General features: G+C 36.2%; 1 protein-coding gene across 2 annotated transcripts in view; it reads left to right on the top strand.

Moving 5' to 3' along the window:
- Positions 1-12,047, top strand: part of NEIL3 (nei like DNA glycosylase 3) — a 527,805-nt gene that overhangs the window by 51,312 nt on the left and 464,446 nt on the right. Inside the window, exon 4 of one of the 2 annotated variants that reach the window (XM_070364102.1) lies at positions 6,709-6,785. The exons of the other annotated variant lie outside the window; for it this stretch is intronic. The gene's annotated coding sequence lies outside the window, so the exon portion shown is untranslated. The remainder of the gene's footprint in view (positions 1-6,708; positions 6,786-12,047) is intronic. 2 annotated transcript variants of the gene reach the window in all.

Below are 12,047 nucleotides of genomic sequence, written 5' to 3'. Positions count from 1 at the left end.
AGGAGCATCTTGTCACATACAAGAAAGGAATCCTCAATAAGAGAATAACATCTGGTAATGCCTTGGAAACTGTGAGGCCAGGAGACAGTGGACTAACACATTTGAATTTCTAGTTTAAAAATAAAATAAAATTAAAAAATAAATAAAGGGGAAAAAAACCCAAATTTAAAAAATAATAATAAATTGAAGGAGAAAGTAATACATTTCCAGATACATAAGAGTTCATTGCTAGTAGGCCAACCCTACAGAAAGTGCAGAAATAAAAAGTCCTTCAGACTGAACCTTCTCAACCTGACAAAGGGCATTCCTGAAAGGCCCACAGCCATTGTCATGTAATGACTGGACTGAAGCATATCTTCTAAGGATTCAGTATCTAAACTACAGAAAGAACTCTTACAACTCAACAACAAAATTACAAAATGAGCAAAGGATTCGAACAGACATTTCCCTTAAAAAGTTTTAGCCAATAGCATATGAAAGATGCTTAACATTAGTAGTCTTTAGGGAAATACGGATCAAACCCACATTGAGGTACTATTTCACACCAATATGATGGGTGTAGTAAAAAAAATTAAAAAGTGTTGTTGAGGATATTGAGAATTTGGAGCCCTCATATATATCTGGTGGGAGTGTAAAATGCTACCACAGTGGGGAATAATTTGGCTGTTCCTCAAAACTAGGTATATACCCAAGAGAAGTGAAAACATATTCAAGCAAATAGTTATATATGAGGATTTATAGCAATATTACTAATGATCTCCAAAAGGTAGAAACAACCCAAATTTTATCAGTTGATGTATGGATCAAAAAAATGTGTACTATCCATGCAATGGAATATATTTAGCCATCAAAAAAGATTGAATTACTGCTACATGATAAAATATGGGCAAACCTGAAAGCTTTTACTTTTAATAAGTGAAAGAAGACAGGTACATCAGACCTCGTGTATTAGATTTTGTTTGTGTGAAACATCCAGAATGAGGAAATTTAGAGACAAGGAAGTCATGAGACAAAAAGTGGTTGCTCAGTGCCAGGGGAGGAGGGAATGAGAAATGGCAGCTTAATGGGTATGTGGTTTCTTTTTTGGATGATGGAAATTATCCAGAATTGGGTAGTGGTGATGGTTGTACAACATTTTGAATATACTATATAAGCTGCTGAAATGGTATGCATTAAAATGGTAAGTTTAAGCTATGTGAATTTTATCTCAATTTAAAAATAAAACTAAATTATTCTGCTTGGAAAAAAACCCTTTTTTTTAATTTTTAATTTTTAAATTTTAATTGGAGGCTAATTACTTTACAGTATTGTAGTGGTTTTTGCCATACATTGACATGAATCAGCCATGGGTGTACATGTGTCCCCATCCTGAACCCCTCACCTACCTCCCTCCCCATCCCATCCCTCAGGGTCATCCCAGTGCACCAGCCCTGAGCACCCTGTCTCATGCATCAAACCTGGACTGGCAGTCTATTTCACATATGATAATATACACGTTTCAGTGCTATTCTCTTAAATCATCCCACCCTTGCCTTCTCCCATAGAGTCCAAAAGTCTTTTCTTTACATCTGTGTCTCTTTTGCTGTCTCGCGTATAGGGTCATGGTTACCATCTTTCTAAATTCCATATATATGCATTAATATACTGTATTCATGTTTTTCTTTCTGCTTACTTCACTCTGTAGGATAGGCTCCAGTTTCATCCACCTCATTAGAACTGATTCAAATGAATTCTTTTTAATAGCTGAGTAATATTCCATTGTCCATCTAGTCAAGGCTATGGTTTTTCCAGTGGTCATGTATGGATGTGAGAGTTGGACTGTGAAGAAAGCTGAGTGCCGAAGAATTGATGCTTTTGAACTGTAGTGTTGGAGAAGACTCTTGAGAGTCGCTGGACTGCAAGGAGATCCAACCAGTCCATTCTAAAGGAGATCAGTCCTGGGTGTTCTTTGGAAGGACTGATGCTAAAGCTGAAACTCCAGTACTTTGGCCACCTCATGCAAAGAGTTGACTCATTGGAAAAGACTCTGATGCTGGGAGGGATTGGGGGCAGGAGGAGAAGGGGACGACAGAGGATGAGATGGTATTTTATAAAATTGAACTTGGACTTACTTTACCTTACCAAGAAAAATATAGTGTTAATGTAAATTTCTTTACAAAATAATTTTATGAAAAAATTTTTTGAAGTTTAATTTATATTGTAGTAGTAAGAATAACAAAATTAAATGTCATGTGACTATATATGTGAAAGTCATATGGCTACTGGCCTATAGTCAAGTAATTAATGAGCTGTTTGAGAAATAAATAATGTCTTTAAACTGAATATTCTCTTCTGGTAGTAATTTAATATCACTTTTTAATAACTGAAGGAGAAGCATCCTAGAATATTGCTGAAAACATCTGAGGCTAAATTTTTGCTTAATATTAAACATAGTAATAAAACTACATTCTTTAAAAAAACATATACATTCTGTATATGTTTTTTTATTTAAAGGAGTGAGTTGCATGCTTATTTCTAACATTTTATTCTTACTACTGCTATTATAGGAATATTATATTAATAGTTATGTGTAAACCCAAAGAGAGCAAAATATATGTATTCAGTTCTGAATAGTATTCTACTGGCTCTTTAATCAGATACCACACTTGCAATTAGTTATGTGTAAATTATCTACATTATCTTTGGTCTGAGTTTCTCATTCTCACTGTACTAATGGTCTTAGTAAGCCTGGACCACCGTGGCAGTGAAATTAGCTCCATGACAAGAAGATATGTCAGATAATAGAGTGACTTCATGTAAGTGGGTTTTGTCTTGCTTATGATTATTGGTTTTGCTGGCTAAGACATTTGAGAAATAGTTTACAATGATAAAAATATGTGCAAATATTCTCTTACATCAATATATTTGTAAATATTCTTAATTACATCTTCTGATAATATTGTTGACTTCCACTGAAAAATCCCTATTATTTATAATTGACTAAACTGACATTTTTTTCTCAGCATGCCCATGGTATCAAAGATTGATTTCTGAAGATTTTATTTATACAGAAAGTTGGATTAGTTACCACAGTGTAAACAATTTAAGAATGTCTTAACTTATCTTCATAGTTTCCATGTTGCCCTCAGTGGGCCATCACTGTTTGCTGAACACAGGTTAAATATTTTATCGTCACTACATATTATGTCTGTTTGGCATAAATAGATTTTTGTATGTTAGAACTGCTTAAAATTGTGTTCAAAGCAAAACTGTATATCATGAAGAGTTTTGCAGTTTGCTTTTTGAAGACTATGTTAATGAACCAATACTCTGTTTTATGTTATAGCGGAACACTGAAATTAGCTCCTTTAGGTGACAGAGCTGCTGATCCCTGACCAGCTTCCCCAGGAAAGAACTCTTTTAAGTCTGGTGCTGTGCTGTAAACACACTCCCATTTATTCCAGCTAATGAGAAACAGGTCGTCTGGAAATGTGTCTCTGAGGAAAATACTGAGTAAATCTTTAGAAAACAAAGCTCTCTAGATTGATTGAAAAGATAATTTTGATAAGATGTTGTAAGCGAAATATAATATCAAGCTAGAAAGCAGGCAAATCAGATATGAAATTCACTTGGATGTGTCAGCTTGGGCTTTGGATTGAACAAGTGAAGGTATTGAGAAAGATGTTTGCATTTATGGAGTCTCTCTGGTTTCCTCTCCCCCTGCAGTCTTATCATTGCCTCCCTCCCACCCCCAACTCTCCTGTCCTGCTGGGAGTGTGTCCCTGGTCTTCTTATCTCTCTTTGGGATCAGTCAGGCTGTCTCTTCCACTTGCTCTTCTGTTATAAGGTGTCTAATAGTTTATAGTCTTTTAATCTTCTGGCGCTTCCTGTGGACAGTTTCAAATAGCTTCTGTAGCTGCTTTAGATCCTTTAATTTGAAAAGCTATTAACTTTTGAATAAATAGTCTTCATTATTGGAAAGCTTTGCAAGGCTGTGCCTTACTGAGCATTGATTTTTGTCCTTGGAGAATACATTTATCCAAGATAGAATTTTTTTGCTTAGGGTAAAATTTATAATAGAAAATAAGTGACAAGACTTGTTTATTTTTCTATAGCTTCTCATCCGACTTTAAATCTCTTGGCTCTCTATTTCTATATTCTTCAACTTCTTGAGAGGACATGAATTACTTACTGGTCATTAACTTATGTATAAATGCAAGTGGAATTCCCATTCCAGATAGATTCACTGGTTCATTCTAAGTAATCCTCTAAATTTATGTCTCATACCTATTCCTTTCCATCCTTTGCCACCATCAAATATTGGGTTGTTTTCCTGATGCTACCAAAGGGGCAGTATTAGCAGTAACTCCACATTATCAGATGATCTTCCTCTAGAAAACACTTGTGGATTTTATTTTTCTATAAGAAGGTGAGAGTGAAGTGAAGTTGCTCAGTCGTGTCTGACTCTTTGCGACCCCATGGACTGTAGCCTATCAGACTCCTCTGTCCATGGGATTTTCCAGACAAGAGTGCTGGAGTGGGTTGCCATTTCCTTCTCCAGAGGATCTTTCCGACCCAGGGATTGAACCCGGGGCTCCCGCATTGCAGGCAAACGCTTTACCATCTGAGCCACCAGGGAAGCAAGAAGGTGAGAAAGTCTATATAAAACTTCATTTAGCCAATATTATTGTGTGATTTCCCCTAATAAAAAATATCATGTAGTATGATAGAAGTTTTTCACTAATTTAAGAATTTTTTTTCCATTTAGTAGCTGAAGAATACATGAATTTTGGAGATATCACATATGCTGTGCAGAGTGTAGGTCCTAAAGAAACTAGAGTATAGAAAAATAACTTGGTAATCTCCCTGGAAGATTGCACCTACTATTAAATAGCACTGCTACCACTACTGCTAGTATAGTGTCACATTTTCATGGCAGTTTCTCTTTCCATAGCTTCTGTTACTTCCAGTGTGGTAACGAAAGAGAAGCAGACATTTCCTTGTGAACTTTTAAATGCTTCTCATTTGTACTTCACAATTGCTTAATGATAGAGGTACAGCAGGTAATATCAGTGATATTTCAATGGAGTTTCTAAGAGGTTAAATGAATTACTTGATCAAGTTTACTAGGTTAGTTGTAGATATCTGCTGATTTTGCTGTTTGTGATCTATGAATAGGCAGTAGATATAAATGTATGGGCCACAGATGTTTGGAATCCTTTAAACTTATTTCAAAGAGGCTCATGTCCACACATACATATCTGTATGTTAAATACATAAATTACAGTGATATCTTTATGAGTATTTTTCAATATGATAAAATACAAATTTATTTTAAAATTTTATTGAATTTAAAGTACATTTGTATTATTATGTATTTCTTAAAAAGTAATTACTAAACATACAATAATTGCCAGACTATTTGGATCCTTTTTTGATTTTAAGTAGGAATCTTCATACCAAAAAAGATACTGGAAACCACTGTACTAAAATACGGTTGGGGTCTCTGGGCTGCAATAAATTTGAGGAGAAGGAAAGGACTGATCCTAATCATAATTGTGAAGAAGCAGAGCTTCTTTGATTTCTCATTCACCTCAGCTTCTGTCCTCATATGTCACACCCCTACTCCTTGTCTATCTTCCTTATTTCTCCCACACGGAAAACAAACAAACATTATTTTTATTATTGAAAGTTATCTGAATTTTTTAATTAAAATATTTCTAGAATGTCTATTGTAGACCTGGCCATGTACTACACATCCTACATACATCCTTTCCTTTTATTCTTATATCAGCCGTGTAATGTATATACTATTATTCACATGTTGCACATGAAGAAACTGAGGTTCAGATAGATTAGCTTCTTCAGGATTACAAAGCTGGTGAATTATACTTTCATAAATTAAAACAGGGTCTACCAAATCCCAATGCCTATATTCTCTCAAAAATAAATCTTTAAATTTATATATTTTGAGGCTTATGTATGAAGCAGAGTAGCTAAGGTAGTATTAGAATGTAGGATTTCATTTTGCCACTTCAAAATTAGCATGGTTTTTGAGGGCAGGATTGTGTCTTTTGTGTTCATCCTTGTAACTTCAGCATATTAGCAAAACACCTGACATGGACCAAATGCCTTGTGAAGCCTTTTTAACTCTTTTCTTATTCTTCCCACTTCCTACATTCAGCTGATCAAATGATGCTCTTGATTCTATCTCAGAAATGTCTTTCAGATGTTATTTTACTTTATTTCCATCACCACTTTATTTGTATGGATCCTTGTTATAAACTGAATTTTGTCTCCACAAAATCTGTGTGTTAAAGCTCTGATTCCCAAAGTGACTACATTTGGAAGTAGGATATTTAAAGAGTTAAAGTTTAAATGAGATCATGAGACCATATTGATCTAATTCAGTGTGACAGGTGTCCTTATAAAAAGAGAAGGAGACATCAGGGAAGCACATACCCAGAGAAAAGGCTGTGTGAGGAAATGGTGAGAGGGGGCTGTCTGCAAGCCAAGGGCAGAGGCCGCAGGAGAAACCGCACCCGCCGTCACCTTCCTCTTGGGCTTCCAGCCTCCAGAACTATGACAGCACATTCCTGTTGCTTATGCCACCCTGGATGTGGTATTTTGTTTTGACTGCCCTAGCAAACTAATACAGTGCTCATAATTTACCATTAAAGAAATTGAAAATCATTTTCTCATTTTTCCACTTTCCTATTTTACTATTAGGAGGAAGCCTCTAATTCCCTAGTTTCACGTTTGATGAGGTGCCTTCCCACTGATGAGCACAGCTGGCTGCATGATATGTGAGTAGCAGATCTCCATTTCCTATGACCATTCTGAGGAAGGGCTCAGGAATCCAGAAAAAAATTGCCTCTGGCAGATGCTCAGAGTCTCTTAGATGAGTGTTCAGATCAAGCTCTGCCTGTGTCTTTTCTTACAGTATCTTTCATTGACACAATTTATATTTTAAAAAGCATTTGAATACAGTTTTATCATATGACCTTATCCTTAAAACACATGTGTATGTAGGTACCACAACTTCTTTATTCACTCATCTGTTGATGGATGTCTAGGTTGCTTGCATGTCCTGGCTATTGTAAATAGTGTAGTGCTGCAGTGAACGTTGGTGTACATGTGTTTTTTTGAATTATGATTTTCTCAAGCAATTATCCTCCAATTAAAAAAAATTTAATTGAAAAAATTGAGGATAAGAAGAATGAGTTAATTAAACTTTATTAATCACCTAATGAGTTCCAGGAATTGCGCTGGTTTCCCATTATATTTTAATAAGGTAATTTACCTTTAGTTGCAACATATCTATAAATGTGGTGAATGCACATTTTTTAAAAATCTGTAACATATAACTATCCAATGTATAGCTGAAAAAAAGATGTAGAGAGTGAGTAAACTGTGCAAGGTCTGACAGACACTGAGGAGTAGAGACAGCCTAGAAAGGCTCATTTAAAAACTCATTGCTCTTTCCACTTACCACATTTAGGAATGACACACCAGATTATATTCTTTTGCTGTGCATAATGGAGTTGCAGCAGATGTATTTATTTGAATTAAATTGCAGGAAAACGCCCAAGGTACTTTCACTTTTCACTTTTATGCACTGGAGAAGGAAATGGCAACCCACTCCAGTGTTCTTGCCTGGAGAATCCCAGCGACGGCGAAGCCTGGTAGGCTGCCGTCTGTGGGGTCGCACAGTCAGACACGACTGATGTGACTTAGCAGCAGAGCAGAAATCATTTAAGTTAAGCATAGACTGTATTGTGTCAGACTTCTTACTGAACAAGCATATGCCCCAGGCAATGGAGTTAACCAGGTAGGAAAGAGTAATATGGATTTGGTGAATCCAGTGAACAAAGATGTTTGAGTCATTTCCAAGGGTTTCAGATCAGATCAGATCAGATCAGTCACTCAGTTGTGTCCGACTCTTTGCGACCCCATGAATCGCAGCACGCTAGGCCTCCCTGTCCATCACCAACTCCCAGAGTTCACTCAGATTCATGTCCATCGAGTCAGTGATGCCATCCAGCCATCTCATCCTCTGTCATCCCCTTCTCCTCTTGTCTCCAATCCTTCCCAACATCAGAGTCTTTTCCAATGAATCAACCCTTCGCATGAGGTGGCCAAAGTACTGGAGTTTCAGCTTCAGCATCATTCCTTCCAAAGAAATCCCAGGGTTGATCTCCTTCAGAATGGACTGGTTGGATCTCCTTGCAGTCCAAGGGACTCTCAAGAGTCTTCTCCAACACCACAGTTCAAAAGCATCAATTCTTCGGCGCTCAGCCTTCTTCACAGTCCAACTCTCACATCCATACATGACCACAGGAAAAACCATAGCCTTGACTAGATGAACCTTTGTTGGCAAAGTAATGTCTCTGCTTTTGAATATGCTATCTAGGTTGGTCCTAACTTTCCTTCCAAGGAGTAAGCATCTTTTAATTTCATGGCTGCAGTCACCATCTGCAGTGATTTTGAAGCCCAGAAAAATAGTCTGACACTGTTTCCACTGTTTCCCCATCTATTTCCCATGAAGTGATGGGACCGGATGCCATGATCTTCGTTTTCTGAATGTTGAGCTTTAAGCCAACTTTTTCACTATCCACTTTCACTTTCATCAAGAGGTTTTTTAGTTCCTCTTTACTTTCTGTCATAAGCGTGGTGTCATCTGCATATCTGAGGTTATTGATATTTCTCCCGGAGTCTTGATTCCAGCTTGTGTTTCTTCCAGTCCAGCGTTTCTCATGATGTACTCTGCATAGAAGTTAAATAAGCCGGGTGACAATAGACAGCCTTGACGTACTCCTTTCCTATTTGGAACCAGTCTGTTGTTCCATGTCCAGTTCTAAATGTTGCTTCCTGACCTACATACAAATTTCTCAAGAGGCTGGTCAGGTGGTCTGGTATTCCCATCTCTTTCCGAATTTTCCACAGTTTATTGTGATCCACACAGTCAAAGGCTTTGGCATAGTCAATAAAACAGAAATAGATGTTTTTCTGGAACTCTCTTGCTTTTTCCATGATCCAGTGGATGTTGGCAATTTGATCTCTGGTTCCTCTGCCTTTTCTAAAACCAGCTTGAACAACTGGAAGTTCATGGTTCACGTATTGCTGAAGCCTGGCTTGGAGAATTTTTTTTTTTTTAGGACCCATTTCCATGATGTTTTAATTATTAGCTTCATATTTTGCTTATGAAAATAAAAGAGTAGTATTTCCAACATTGAGCATGACTTTACTAGCATGTGAGATGAGTGCAACTGTGCGGTAGTTTGAGCATTCTTTGGCATTGCCTTTCTTTGGGATTGGAATGAAAACTGACCTTTTCCAGTCCTGTGGCCACTGCTGAGTTTTCCAAATTTGCTGGCATATTGAGTGGTTTCAGCCCTTGATAAAGAAGTAAAATGTGTTGTCTAGCCTTAAGTAAGTTAGTGATGATAGAGACATTGAATAAGTTCATTTAGGAGTATAGAGAATCACTGACTAAGGAAATGACAGTCTAATGTATAATTGGTCAATTAGAGCTATTCTCTCTCTGTAATTTTCCTTTGGAAAAATAACAAATTGACCTTCTTGTCTCTGTCTTCTCTTTGGAGTGAGATTGTTTGAATAGTATAAATAGGTTTTCCAGCGCTGGATCCCCTCCTCTTGTCAAACCAGAGTAACTCAAGTAATCAGGTTCTCACCCTGCAAAACCAAAGGACTGGATACTGGCTCCATGTTAAACTTGCCAAGATTTAAATACTCCAAAAAATAGTGAACTGAAATTCCTCTATCTTCTCTATAATAGTTAACAAGTCTTCTAATGGAGAGGTTTCTAACCAGATTTTTTTTCTTACAATATTAATGATTAATTTTTTGTGTCTACTTGACTGGGCTAAGAGGTGTGCATGCAGCTGGTAAAACATTATTTCTAGGTGTCGTTTGAGGGTGTTTCCATATGATATTAGTGTTTGAATCTGTAGAATGGGTAAAGAAGATCTACCCTCACCAATCTGGGTGGGCATCTTCCAGCCAACTGAGGACTCCAGTAGAGCAAAAAGACAGAGGAGGAGCAAACTTCTTTCTCTCTTTCCTTGAGCTGGGAAGTCCGTCTTCTACTGCTCTCAAATGGAGGAGCTCCTAGTTCCCAGGTCTTTAAGCTCAGGCTGAATCACAACACTGGCTTCCCTGGGTCTCCAGCTGCAGCCAGCAGATGCTGGGATTCCTCAGCCTCCAAAATACATGTTGTTTTTGTTGTTCTTCAGTTCCTCAGTCGTGCCTGACTGTGACCCTGTGGACTGCAGCATGCCAGGCTTCAGCCAATTCCTATAATAAATGTGGAAGTTTACTTTATTGGTTCTGTTTCTATGGAGAACCTTGACTAATATATTAATGCAAGTATTCTGCTTGTTAGTTCATAACTATTGCTAATGTATAATGTTTATCTGTTTTACAACCTGGCCCTTGGATCTTTGATATTTGAGGCTTTCAAATTGCCTCAAATAAATAATGCTCGATAAATAATGAGTCAAACATAGAGGACAAAGCCATTTTATGAATTTATATACTTTGGAAGAATAGGTATAAATGTGTCACAAACCACTGGAATGGTATTAAAAAGAGGGCCAACTCTTCCTCCTTTCTACATGTCATTTCTTACCTCTCTAATTTGGTCTTGTAGTTAGGATATGACTCAATAAAGAGAAGCAACAAATCTTTATCTCAATCTACTTTGATCATATTTTACTGTATGTTGAGATTCCCTTTTCGGGGCTAGCCAGTTGTTTTATGTCATGATTAAATTGAAAGGAAATGAAATGCCAGTATAGTTAATCTGTTTTTATTTTATTCAGTTCTCTTTATTTTTATCTTTAGCCAGAAACAAACAAAAAGACAGTTGTCATTTTCCAATTTCTTTTTGTGTATTTTGATTTCTTTTCTGGGAATATTTCGATTCCTATACCTGAATAACTGTCATAATAGACAATATAATTATATATTTTCCATCTCAGCTATAAACATGAGCAGTTTGAAGGACATCCATATCTAAAGTCAATGAAACAGTTTCCCTGTGAATGCATTTTGTGATATTATAAATGAAATTATTGTTGCTTAGTGAGAAAATGTTCTAAACAGACTACAGGTATTTATGTAAGTATCCATAAATGGCCATGAAAACATAGTGTTAAAGATACTGAACACCTTTTTGGAGAATATCAGGGATTGTTTAACAATAGTAGAAATATAGATTATTCCAGATTTTAGAAAAGGAGTCAAGGGTAAACTATGCTGAGTAGTATGAATACAATTGCATTGTTCATGAGAGAAGGCCTCCAATGATTTGTGACTAAAGAAATTTTTCCAGCACATTAAAAAAAAACCCATTGGATCTCAGGAATGATATCATTTTAGAAGCTTGAATCACCAATATAAGGAGAGGATTGTTTATTTTCATTTCAAACTCATTGTGGAATTTTGCAAGCTTAAGTATACCAACGTGTTATAATTTTAGTCCACCATACTGTGTATATTACAAATAGCTCAAAAAGAGATCAAAAGTAAATCTATATTACTGACTGCTTAATTTTTTTATCTGCCAGTTCTCTTCAATTCAGTTTTAAATTACCTTTGCAGCATTGCCAATTGTAACTTTCTACATTAGAAAAGAAAGAAAATAGGCCTGATACATTTGACATCTTTTCATAGTAACTCTACCTTTCTGAATGTCGATCACAATGTTGCATTTCTAATTGCTTTATTACTTGTGTTTCTAAAATTTATTAGTAAAGATTTAAATATAATTAATTAAAGTTTGTTTTTACAGTCATTAAAATACTAATATCAAAATTGTGGATGCAATAAAAATTTGCTTGCCAATCTCTAATTAACTTGACCATAGTGTAAAATTTTGTTATAAAGGGTTATCTTGTAATATGGCTTCCCATAACCAAAAACAACAGCAATGACAATGATTTTTAGAACCCATGTCTTAGAACTTATGAATTGTACCTAAGCTTTCACTTGTAATAATCGTGTCACTTAATTTCCAGCTTAACACATTCCACTAGAATTACTCT

The sequence above is a fragment of the Bos mutus genome, chromosome 27 (assembly GCF_027580195.1).
Source record: "Bos mutus isolate GX-2022 chromosome 27, NWIPB_WYAK_1.1, whole genome shotgun sequence".
Taxonomy (NCBI): Eukaryota; Metazoa; Chordata; class Mammalia; order Artiodactyla; family Bovidae; genus Bos; species Bos mutus.
This window is presented reverse-complemented; position numbering and strand designations above follow the sequence as displayed.